Source organism: Eriocheir sinensis, chromosome 53 (genome assembly GCF_024679095.1).
Source record: "Eriocheir sinensis breed Jianghai 21 chromosome 53, ASM2467909v1, whole genome shotgun sequence".
In the NCBI taxonomy this organism is placed as follows: domain Eukaryota; kingdom Metazoa; phylum Arthropoda; class Malacostraca; order Decapoda; family Varunidae; genus Eriocheir; species Eriocheir sinensis.
The window spans coordinates 5,241,787-5,249,286 of NC_066561.1; the positions used below are offsets into that span (position 1 = coordinate 5,241,787).

Genomic DNA, 7,500 nt, shown 5'->3' on the forward strand with positions numbered 1-7,500 from the left:
GAGAGGACAGGAAGTAAGGCAGTGAGTCAGAAAGGAGGAAAAGGAGAGAACAAAGAATAAGGAAGAAAAACACAGAAGGGAGGATGAAGGGAAATGAGGAAGAGAGGAAGGGAGAGAAGAAAGGAAGAAAGGAGAGACAAAAAGAAGAGAAGGATATGATTAGAATGGAAGAAGGAAAGACGGGAAACGAAGAAGAGAAGAAATAGAGGGAAGAAAGATGAGAAGGGAGGAAGGAAGAACGAGAGGAAGAAGGGAAGGAAGAAAAAAAGAAAGGAAGAAGGGAAGAAGGGACACAAGGGAGAGGAGAGAAAGAAAAAGAGAAATAAAGACGAGAAAGGAGGAAAGAATGGAACGAAGAGGAGGAAGGAAAGAAGGAAGGAAGGAAGGAAGGAAGGAAGGGAATGAGCAGGTAACACAGTCCCCCCGCCGGAAAGGTAAGTGTACAGGGGGGGAGGAGGAGGAGGAGGAGGAGGAGGAGGAGGAGGAAACATGGAGGAGGAGAAAGCGTGCGTGTGTGTGCATAACAGGAAGACGGAAGGGAAGGAAGAGGAGGAGGAGGAGAGGAGGAGAGGAGGAGGAGGAGGACTTGACATACAGAACAGCTACAAAAAAAACGAAAAAAAAAAAAAAACGAAAGAAGAGGAAGAGGAAGAGAAACTAAACACAAATAGAGGAAGAGGAAGAGGAGGAAAGAAGAGGAAGAGGAGGAGGAAGACGAGGAGGACCAGGCATACAGAACAGCTATAAATAAACACACACAAAAAAGAAAGAGGAAAAGTTGAAAATACACAAAGAGGAAAGAAAGAGGAAGAGCAATACATACACAACAAGAGGAAGAGGAAGAGGAAAGAGGAAGCAATGAGGAAACTAAAAAAAAAACACAAAAGGAAAAGTTGAAAATACACGAAAAGAAAAGAAAAGAAAAGGAGGAAGAGGAGGAGGAAAATTTGCACAAAAGAAAGAGGAAGAGGAAGAGGAAGAGGAGGAGAAAGAGGATGCGTAAAGAAACGAAGATAAAAACACAATAGAAAAAGTTGAAAATAGACAAAGAGGAAAGAAAGAGGAAGAGGAGGAAAACATAACCAGACAAAGAGGAAGATAAAGAAAGGAAAGAGCAAAGAAAAGAGGAGAAAGAGGAAGAGAGAGAAAGAGGAGGAAAAAAGAGAAGAAAGAGAGAAAAGAGAAAAAAAGAGGATGGAACATTAAAGAAGAGGAAAAAACATCAAGAGGAAAGAGGAAGAAGACCCATGCCCATTCAAGAGGAAGAAGAAGAGGAAGAGGAAGAAAGAGGAATGGAAGAATAACATAAAGAAGAAAACAAAGAAACAAGAGGAAGGAAGAGGAACATATGGACCTGCAGATAAAAAGAAGAGGAATGAAGAGGAGGAAGAAGAGGAGGAAAGAGAAGGAAGAGGGAAATGACCAAATATAAGAGGAATCAGGAGGAGGAAGAGGAACCAGACATGCAATACGTCATCAAGAGGAAGAGGAAGAGGAAGAGGAAGAGGAGGAGGAAGAGGAAGAATTGAAATTTAAACTCTCTCTTCCTCTTCCTTTCCCTGACACTTCCCTCTTCCTCTTCCTCTTCCTCCTCCTCCTCCTCCTCCTCCTCTTCCTCTTCTCAAATATTCCTTCTCATTCTCATTCTTCTTCCTCCTTCTCTTCATTATTCTCCTCCTCCTCCTCCTCCTCTTTATTTCCTTCTCCTCTTCCTCCTCCTCTTCAATTCTCCTCTCTTCTCTTCTCTTCCCTCTTCATTCATTATTTTCTTATCATTATCATTATTCTCCTTCTCCCTATCTTCTCCTCCTTCTTCTTCTCTCCTCCTCTTCCTCTTCTAAACCCTTCCTACTTAATTCATTTGTTTCCTTATCATTCCCATTATTATCCTTCCTCCTCCTCCTCCTCCTTCTTCTCTTCCTCTTCTTCTTCTTCCTATATTTCGTTCGTGAGGTAATTTATATAATGTCTGTTTGTCATCCATTTTCTCCCCTACTTCCTCTTTTTCTTCCTCTTCTTCTTCCCCTTCTTCATCTCCTGCTCTCTCCTTCCTCTTATGTTAACTTCCGCCTCTTTCCCTTCTTGCAAATTATCTTCATTTTTTCCTCTTCCTCTTCCTTCCTCTCTTCTTGTCTTTCTCTCGTCATTTCCTTCCGTCCTTTCCTTGTTTTTTTCCGCTTATCTTCCTTCCCTTCCTTACTTCCTTTCTTTCCTTCCTTCCTTCCTTTCTTTCTTTCTTTCCTTCCTTCCATTCCTTGTTTTTTTTCTGCTTATCTTCCTTCCCTTCCTCCCTTCTTTCCTTCCTTCCTTTCTTTCTCTTGTTTTTTCTTCTAAATTTCCTTCCCTTCCTCCTTTCCTTCCTTCCTTCCTTCTTTCCTTCCTTTCATTCTTTCTTTCGTTATTTCCTTCCTTCCTTTCACTGTTTTTTCCTTCTTAATTTCCTTCCCTTCCTCCCTCCTTTCTTTCCTTCCTTCATTCTCTTGTTTTTTCCTTCTTAATTTCCTTCCCTTCCTCCCTCCCTTCTTTCCTTCCTTCCTTTCGTTCTTTCCTTCCTTCCCTTGTTTTTTTCTATATATCTTCCTTCACTTCCTTCCTTTCTTTCTTTCTTTCTTTCTTTCTTCCTTCCTTCCTTCATACTGTTTGTTTCCCTTCCTTCTTTCCTCCTTCCTTCCTTATCGTCTCTCCTCATATTTATCCTTTTTCTCCCTTCCTTCCTTCATGATTCCTTCCTTCTCTCTCTCTCTCTCTCTCTCTCTCTCTCTCTCTCTCTCTCTCTCTCTCTCTCTCTCTCTCTCTCTCTCTCTCTCTCATCCTTCTCATTTTTTCTCTTCTTTCCCTATCGCTTCCTTCTTCTCTTCCTTCATTCATCATCTATTTATTCCTTCATCCATTCCTCCCTCATCAATTTTCACTCATTATTCACTTTCCTTCATTGAAAACTATCTCCTTTTTTTCTTATTCCTTGTTTTCTTTCCTTTCTTCCTTCTCCTCTTTCCTTCTTTTCTTGTCCTTCCTTTCTCTTCCTCCTATCTTCATTCCCATCTACCGTTCCTTATTCCTTCTTCTCTTTTCCTCCCTATCTCTCTCCTCCTTCCTTCTACTTTCCCTCCCTTCCTTCCTTCCTTTTCTCTTCCTTCCATACTTCCATTCTTCCTATCTACCTTCTTCCCAAGCCTCCCACTATTCCTTTCAACTCCTCCTCCTCCTCCTCCTCCTCCTCCTCTTCCTCGTTAGGCCGCCTAGGGGAGAGATCGTCTGTGGAGTACAATTGGCCAGGTGCGTTCCTCTTACCTGTATGTAGGGGGGCGGGGAGGGAGGAGGACGGGGGAAGGAGGAGGAGGAGGAGGAGGAGGATAAAAAGATAGAGAAACAGAGATAGGGAGTGAGGGAGAGAGAAAGGGAGGCAAAGAAGTATGAAGGGAGGAAAGAAAGGGAGGAGATGGAAGGGAGAGGAGATACGGGAGGAAGATAAGAATGGGAAGAAGAGAAAGGTACAGTGGAAGAGAAAGATAGATAGATAGAGAAGAGGAAGGAAGGATGGAATATAAGAAAAGGAAGGGCTATCAAGCTTCTAACAACGTTCAATATAAATTCAGCTTCTAACATCTTCTAATCATTATCAAGCTTCTTTTTCCAACGTCCAATCAAAATTAAGCTTATATTCTCGACATCCAACTAAAATTCAGCTTCTAACAACCTCTAATCATTATCAAGCTTCTTTATCCAACGTCCAATCAAAATTAAGCTTGTAACAACTTCCAATCATTACCAAGCTTCTATTCTCGACATCCAATCAAAATCCAGTTTCTAACAACCTCTAATCATTATCAAACTTTTTTATCCAACGTCCAATCAAAATTAAGCTTGTAACAACTTCCAATCATTACCAAGCTTCTATTCTCGACATCCAATCAGAATCCAGTTTCTAACAACTTTCAATCATTATCAAGCTTCTATTTTCAACGTCCAATCAAAATTAAGCTTCTATTCTCAACATCCAATCAAAATTAAGCTTAACCATCGAACAGCCAATCACAGAGCATCTTCAGCATCACCAAATCTTATCCACCAATCACAGACGAGCTTCAGCATAACAAAATCTTATCCACCAATCACGAATCAATTCCAGCATCACAATATCTCAATAGCCAATCAGATACCAGCCCCAGCATCTCCAAATCTCATCCACCAATCACAGACGAGCTTCAGCGTTACCAAATCTCATCCACCAATCACAGACGAGCTTCAGCATTACCAAATCTCATCCACCAATCACAGACTAGCTTCAGCATTACCAAATCTCCTCCACCAATCACAGGCCAGCTTCAGCATTACCAAATCTCAACCACCAATCAGAATTCAGCTCCGACTCACCTTAGCCAATGAGAGCGTTCCTTCAGCTACCGAAGTCCACGCCAATTCATGTCTGGAAGGAAAAAAGTGACATGTTAAGAGCCGCCATCTTGAACGGGAGGAGGAGGAGGAGGAGGAGGAGGGGAGATAGATGAGAAGGATTATAACGAGTAGAGGAGGAGAAGGAAGACATAAAGGAAGGAGGAGGAGGAGGAGGAGGAGGAGGAGGAAAAAGTGAAAGTAACAAACGAGAGGGATGTTAAAGAAGGTAAATGAGGAGATGAAGAGGAAATAAGAGGAAAGAGGAAGAAGAGGAAGAAGAGAAGGGAAGATAATGGAAGAGAACTGAGAGGAGAAAGAAGAGGAGAAGGATAGGAAAAGGAAGAGGAATGAAAAAGAGAAGAAGGGGGAGAAGTGAAAGAAGGAAAAAGAAGAGGAGAAGGATAGGAAAAGGAGGAGGACTGAAGAAATGAAGAAGAGAAGGAGAAGTGAAGGAATGAAAAATAAAATGTATGGATATAGAAGAAAGTGGAGGAGGAGGAGGAGAAGAGGAAGAGAGGAGGAAAGAATGGAGGAGTGGAGGAAAATGGAGGAAAGTCGGGGAAGAGGAAAGGAGAAAAGGAGGAAAAGTGAAAAAGGAATATAGGAGAAAGGAGAATAGAAGGAACTGGATTAGGAGGAGGAGGAGGAGGAGGAAAAAAATGGAGGAACGGAGGAAAAATTGGAGGAAAGTTTGATCGCCGTAAATTTTCAACTTGATCGTTTGTGTTCCTTCTCTCTCTCTCTCTCTCTCTCTCTCTCTCTCTCTCTCTCTCTCTCTCTCTCTCTCTCTCTCTCTCTCTCTCTCTCTCTCTCTCTCTCTCTCTCTCTCTCTCTCTCTCTCTCTCTCTCTCTCTCTCTCTCTCTCTCTCTCTCTCTCTCATCAGGATAATGGACCTAACCTTCAGAAGACAAACCTCACGAGAAATGCTCTCTCTCTCTCTCTCTCTCTCTCTCTCTCTCTCTCTCTCTCTCTCTCTCTCTCTCTCTCTCTCTCTCTCTCTCTCTCTCTCTCTCTCTCTCTCTCTCGCCTCTCTCTCTCTCTCTCTCTCTCTCTCTCTCTCTCTCTCTCTCTCTCTCTCTCTCTCTCTCTCTATCTCTCTCTCTCTCTCTCTCTCTCTCTCTCTCTCTCTCTCTCTCTCTCTCTCTCTCTCTCTCTCTCTCTCTCTCTCTCTCTCTCTCTCTCTCTCTCTCTCTCTCTCTCTCTCTCTCTCTCTCTCTCTCTCTCTCTCTCTCTCTCTCTCTCTCTTTCTTTCATTATCCTCTACTTATCTTTTCCTCCATCTTCATCCTCTTCTGTCAAGCTTCCCTTCATTCTCTTTTCGCTTCTTCTTCTTCTCTCTCTCTCTCTCTCTCTCTCTCTCTCTCTCTCTCTCTCTCTCTCTCTCTCTCTCTCTCTCTCTCTCTCTCTCTCTCTCTCTCTCTCTCTCTCTCTCTCTCTCTCTCTCTCTCTCTTCTCCTCTTACCTTTCTTTCTTCCTTCTCCTCCTACCCTTCTTTCCTCCTTCTTTCCTCCTTCTTTCCTATTCCCATCTCCCTTTTCTTCCTCCCTTTCATTTTTCTCCCTTTTTTATTTTTTTTCTCTCCTTTCGAATTATTTTTTTTCTATTTTCCTTCTCTCTCTTTTTCCTTTTAATCTCCTTCCTCTTCCTTTGCCTTCTTTCCCATATCCTTCTTTCCCTCTCTCAATCTTTCCTTCTCTCTCCTCCTCCTCCTTTCCTTCCTTTCCATTCTCTCCTCCTCTCCTTACCTACCTATCTGATTCTGACCTCTCTCCCTTCCCATCATCCTCCCTTTATCTTCTCTCTTTCCTCCCTCCCTTCCCCTTTTTTCGTCCTCTACCTTTCAGTAATTCTCCGTTTCTCTCTCACCTTTTCTTTCCTTCCCTACACCCTTCCTTTCCTGTCCTCCCTTCCTCCCTACCTTCCTTCAGTCACTCCCTTTCCTTCCTTCTCCCTTTTTGTTCATCTCCCTATCTCCGTTTCTACCATTTCCCCTTCTCTCTCTAACCTCCCTTTCCTTCATACCTTCCCCTTACCTTCCTTACCCTTCTCCTACTCTCCCTTCCTCCCATACTTATTCTCCCTCTCCTTCCCTTACCTCAATCTCTCCCTTTCCTTCCTCATCCTCCCTCCTTTTCTACCCACCTCCCTTTCTCTCCCTAACCTCCCTTTCCTTCATACCTACCTCTTACCTTCCTTACCCTCCTCTCTCTCTCTCCTTCTCTCTCTCCTCTCTCTCTCTCTCTCTTCTCTCTCTTTTCCTCTTTCTCTCTCTCTCTCTCTCTCTCTCTCTCTCTCTCTCTCTCTCTCTCTCTCTCTCTCTCTCTCTCTCTCTCTCTCTCTCTCTCTCTCTCTCTCTCTCTCTCTCTCTCTCTCTCTCTCTCTCTCTCGTATATCTTTCTTTTCATATCCTTGCTTCCTTCCTTTCTTTTCTCTCTCTCTCTCTCTCTCTCTCTCTCTCTCTCTCTCTCTCTCTCTCTCTCTCTCTCTCTCTCTCTCTCTCTCTCTCTCTCTCTCTCTCTCTCTCGTATTTCGTTATAAGCCAAAGTAAAAATTGATTCGTCTGTTATTCCCCATTTTCTTCTCCCTTCCTCCCTATTTTCTCCTTTCTCCCTTTTCTTTTTCCTTCATTCCTTCATTTTCTCTCTCTCCTTCTCTTCCCTCACTCCCTTCCTTCCAACTCTCCTTCCTCATTGCTTTCTTACTCCTCTCCCCTTCTCTTCCTCCCTGCCTACCTGATTCTGACCTCCCTCTTCCCCTTTCTCCCTTTCTCTCTCCTCTCCTTCCTTCACTCCCTTCCTTCTCTCCACACTCGTTCCTTTTTTTTCCTTCACTCATTTTCTTTTCATTTTCGTTTTTATTTTTCTTGCCTTATTTTATCTTCTGTTATCTCAGTTAAACTTGCATTCTCTAGAAAGGCGAAGGGTGCGTGGAGACATGATCGAGGTTTATAAATGGATGAAGGGCTTTAATAAGGGAGACATTCATAAGGTTTTGTTGGTAAGAGAACCGGGTAGGACACGAAGTAATGGGTTTAAACTGGATAAATTCAGATCCAACAGGGACATAGGCAAAAATTGGTTTACTAACAGGGTGGTGGATGAGTG

The 7,500-nt window shown here is 43.0% G+C and overlaps 1 protein-coding gene across 1 annotated transcript in view; it reads right to left on the minus strand.

Annotated features, from left to right (window-relative positions):
• The window catches only part of LOC126983114 (muscarinic acetylcholine receptor DM1-like), a 288,456-nt gene that overhangs the window by 141,047 nt on the left and 139,909 nt on the right, over nucleotides 1-7,500 (minus strand). Inside the window, exon 4 of the mRNA XM_050835611.1 lies at nucleotides 4,375-4,426. The gene's annotated coding sequence lies outside the window, so the exon portion shown is untranslated. The remainder of the gene's footprint in view (nucleotides 1-4,374; nucleotides 4,427-7,500) is intronic.